The 5,000-nt window shown below is 34.7% G+C and overlaps 1 long non-coding RNA gene across 5 annotated transcripts in view; it reads left to right on the forward strand.

The window, feature by feature from the left end:
- LOC122795801 overlaps window positions 1-5,000 on the forward strand; it is a 123,760-nt gene that overhangs the window by 38,442 nt on the left and 80,318 nt on the right. For all 5 annotated transcript variants that reach the window (XR_006363859.1, XR_006363860.1, XR_006363858.1 and 2 more), the window contains one exon: window positions 1,285-1,418. This is a non-coding gene — a long non-coding RNA (uncharacterized LOC122795801). The remainder of the gene's footprint in view (window positions 1-1,284; window positions 1,419-5,000) is intronic.

Raw genomic sequence — 5,000 nt, forward strand, 5'->3', positions numbered from 1 at the left:
TATCACTTCATAACGTTTATATACTGAATTCTGTAAATAGAAAAGTTTGCTTTTTCAAGTGCAAAACAGTATTGCTGAGAAAGGTCTATTCTTATTTTTTTAGTTGCATTGCAGAATGTTATAAAACAGAAACACTGAAAGCAGGGTGAACAAAAAACAATCACATTCAGTTTTCTCTGTTTCATAAAAAAATGAGCATGTCATTTTGAAAAACCTTGATAAAAGTACTGCAATTTTATGCAAAGAGACTAATTCCCAACTCGCATCTGCTTGGCCAACTCTGATTCCTGCCTCTCGGGTCTACCACTCTTTATAAACTTCGGTGCATAGCTTCAGGCTTGAAGCTGTCACTGGTGCACTTATAGACCATAATGCACTACAAACATGACTTAGGAATACAAGGGAAAAATAATTGTCTAAAGGGGCTGCTTTCTATGTTATACAATTTCAAAACTTCAAGGAGCCTCTCTGTCAAGGAGAAAAAAAAAACACTAAAATTCAACTCTATTGTAACACTGTTGCCCACTGTAAATTGGGGAGGGGGGTAAGAGCGTGGATGCCATTTGCTAGTACAGGTCACTAGGAGCCTCATTGCCATAGTGTTCCTTTGCTCTTTATATCTGTAGGAAGTCATGTACACAGTGCAGTATATATATATATATATATATATATATATATATATATATATATATATATATATATTCTTCCATATATGCAATGTTTGTATGACTGTGAATTGGTACCTTCAAGACTTCGCTTACCAGCATTGCCTATATGTGATATCTATATATACTGTATATATATATATATATATATATATATATATATATATATATATATATATATATATATTTGTGTGTATATATGATATATTAATATATTTGAATTATTGATTGATTATCAATGCAGTATATTTTCAAGTATATTTATTTATGTAAACCTGCTACCACACCACTTGTACCATATTTTATATTTCTACCATTCATGGGATAAGGGATGATCATTTGAAATGAATTAGGAACTAAAACTATTCACTTTCTGTGAAAGTCGGTTAACATGCCCTAAGATGTCCATAAAATGTTTTACAAACCAGCATTAGTTAACACTGTCAGACTAATCTATCCATTCACATATCTTCACTGATTCATATTTTTGTTTCACTTTATGGCTTTCCTTGGCAAGCTAATATCTGTTTCTCCTTTATGTTGGATTTACTTTCCATATATCTCATTGCACTGTTTTGATATATGCCATACTAAGTCTGAATTCTGTTTTATTTTTCAGGTTAACCAGTTGTTGCCTTCTCTCCAGTTTATGTGATGTTTACAAATCCACATGTGGCAGTACACTTTGTGTAGCAGAGACTTATGTGATATTTAAGAAGCAATGTGACCAACAATAGAAGGAGATTCTTACAGGTAACATCCCTATCCAAGGGGACATGTGTGTGGATATGTCTGTGCGTGTGAATAATATGAAAAGTGATTGCTTGCAGTCTTCAAATGTCAACAGAATTTTGAACAAGAAGAGATGATGTGGTTATAATTCTCACTTGTGTCATGAGTACATCATGTGTATGGCTTACTTAAAAGTGTTTGCTGCTCTGTTGTTTGAGTGGCTTAAGTATGAGAATTTAATGTCATGGGGAATTTCGCCATATTGTGTAAAATGGTGGTACATTTTTCCCCTTTTCTTCACTGTGGAGAGACTATGGAGTTGGTATATATAATTTCAAAGGGTGCAGGGGGGAGGGGCTTGCTCACCTGCAAAAAAAAAAAAATTCTTTGTATGTTTTTTATGTGTTTCTGCTCACTGTTTTTGATATATAATTTTTGATAAATGGTGAGCTGAAGGAAGACTGTCAATGACTAGCAGATAAACGCATTGTGTAGAACATTAAGCATATGTCACTAAAGCTGTACTAGCAGTTTTCCCAGTCTATATGTAAATACATGTCCATACTTCACTGACTACTGCTTTCCCTCACCCATCCTTCGTATGATGTGGACTGTGAGCACTTGGCGCTCTATAGTCTGCCATCTCTGGTAACCACTAAGATCAGACATGTATCCTATTTGTTTTAGTTCTTGCGAGTTCCCCTTCCTTCCTTCTTATTATATAGTGAAAGTATAGAATTCCTTGTTCCTATCTGTTGGCTTTATTCTTCTTTCCCTGTCATCCTGCTGATTTCCTTCCGCAGGTTTTATAGATAGTACAGCATAACTTCATCATGTGGCTAGGCATGCCAACATATGTACTACATCTCATCTATATATGTGCAGTGGATTCTACTCAGTGTGCATCTGTCCATTATATAGACAGAAAATAAAAACACTGCTGGCAAACTCGTAATCCGTATTTGCCGTCACATAACTATGTAGACTTGGAGGTTACTCATTAAGGAAGCAAGCTTGGTAAATTAATTTATACATGGATGGTGCCTATGTTTGGGAATGAGGTGGGGTGGACTACATAAATTACTGGTGTTGGGTTAAAGAAGGTTAAAGAAGTGCCATCTGCTGGAAATGATGTATTTTCTTATCTCAAAACAGTGAAGTTGGATTAGTAGCTTTGAATAAGCAGACATTGCTGTTAACCTTCCTGGCACTGTGCAAATAGATCATAGGCTAATTCATTTTGAAGAAGAAAACATTGTTGCTAACCTTCCTGGCATAGTGCAGAGCACAGGGACACTCACTTTCAAGAAGCTGGCATGGTACAGACCATAAGATCACTCTCTTTGAAGAAGCAGGCATTGACGCCAATCTTCCTGGCATAATGCAGACCACATGGACACTCTCTTTGAAGAAGTGGACATTGACACTAACCATCCTGGCACAGTGCAGATCATAGGGACACTCAATTTGAAGAAGCAGGCATTGCCACTAACCTTTCTGGTATGTGAAGACCGTAGAGTAAATAAGTTTGAAGAAGCAGGCATTGCTGTAAATCTTCCTGACACTATCTAGTCCATAGCATCACTAGCTTTACTTATCCTGGATGACTAACAGTAGGAACTTTAAATAAATAAACCAAATATATATTATAATTTTTAAACTTGTATACCACAGCTCTTAATGCCTTGTTTTAGATATTGCTGTACTTTCCCTAAATATATCATGAGTGCAAATTTTCACTGTAGCTAAACATAGAACTATTGTCAATTTCCGTTGTCCCTAAATATACAACAATTGTGAGGTTTCACATTTCCTAAATGTATAATGACTCTGAGCTGCTGTAATTTTTTTTTTACTTTGTCTAAATACATAATGGTCGTGAACATTTTACTGCACATAAGCATATATTGATTTTGAGTTTTAACTTTCCCCAAACAAGCAATGAATTTAATTTTTAAAGGCATTTCTTAGATCCATGAACTTCAGAGTTGTGTATTTGTGGATATACACTGGATGTATTTTTTTTTGCCTGAAATTGTAAATAAACAGTGAAGGACATCAGCTAAACTCATGAGAAGACTGAAGCTAAGGGAGTGATAAGACTGATTTCCCATGATTACGCATATCAGGAGGTGCCACATTCATTCTGTGACATGACATTTTATGCATCAGGAGCTCTTTTGCACCGTGTGAGACAGTTCTCAGTCATTGCAAATATGTAACGTTTTCCATGTGAGTGGTAATATTTTAGACTTTGTGTATTTAATTTTTCTTTCAGACACTATTATATATAGTAGATACATTTTTGAATGCATCAATATTTATGTTTTCACTGTGTTAGCTGTTTAAAAACAATTGAGTTTATATTTTTGGGCCATTCTTTAATGTTCCTTGTAGCTATTTCCAACTATGTGCTGTGTCGTTGAGTACAGAGGGTGCTTTGTGACTTAATTTTGTTAGCAGTGCCTGAGCTTTGCTTCATCTCTAGTTCTTGGTTCTTATACTTTCAGTTTTTTGTTTGTTTTCATTGTTTTTTGGTGTCTCCTCTTTTTATTGCATTTTTTGGCATGTAATACAGTTCTGTTTTGAATGCATCAGACTTTTATAAGGCTTGTTGTGTATTTAGTTTGCATTTTAAGTCTTATCAAACAAGATTGATTTGTACTTGTTCAATTAATTTGCATATTACTTTGTTTTAAAATTAAATATGTTGGACTGCTGAAACAGTTATAGCTTACTTGCCATATCAATGCACTTAGTTTTGATAATTTCATTGCAGCAGAATCAACAAAAATTAACAAAGGCAAATTTGTGCCTTTTCATTCCAGTGGCATGATATTTAGTTAGTATGTCAAATCTGTATGTTTGTGACCTGAAGGACAATAGCACACCAGGCTTGTTTGTAAAGAACTGCTTTTTTAAGTCCTTGCAAATACATATTCATTAGTTCAGTAATGCTGCCTATCAAGCTTAACCTCTGCTACCCCTTCCTCTTTAACCTTAAACCTTTCCAAGCATCATCTTCAATAGTGAATCCTGCAGTCTTCCATTTATGTGGCCTGCACTGATCCTTTAGCATAGGAAGATAAAATATGTCACAGCCTCCACCTTTTCATCATTTCCTTGCAAAGAAGTTATAGGTCTGGAAGACATGGTTTTAGTGTTTTTTTTTTATGCTGAGCAACAAATCAGCTTTTGCACATTTTACTTTCACCTTCATCAACAGGCTGTTCAACATTTCTTCCATTTCAGCCATTAGAATGATACTAATCTGCATATCTGAGGTTGCTAATATTTCTCCCAGTAGTTTTGATTCCAACATCTGATTAATCAGCCCAACATTTTGCATGATAGAAGCTTATAAATTTATAAGTAGGGTGATCATATACAGCCTTGTTTTACTATTTTCCCTCTCCTGAACTAATCATTTATTCTAGATTTGGTTCAAATTGTTGATTCTTTTTCTGTATACAGATTCCTTATTCGATAAAAATAATGTGACTTTGTATCCAGTTTCTCTAAGTACTTGTCAAAGTTTATTATGATCCACACAGTCAAGGGCATTAGAGTAGCCAATAAAGAAAAAGTAAATATTATTCTGGA

The sequence above is a fragment of the Protopterus annectens genome, chromosome 2.part2 (assembly GCF_019279795.1).
Source record: "Protopterus annectens isolate FY-2018-M chromosome 2.part2, PAN1.0, whole genome shotgun sequence".
NCBI classification, from domain to species: Eukaryota; Metazoa; Chordata; order Ceratodontiformes; family Protopteridae; genus Protopterus; species Protopterus annectens.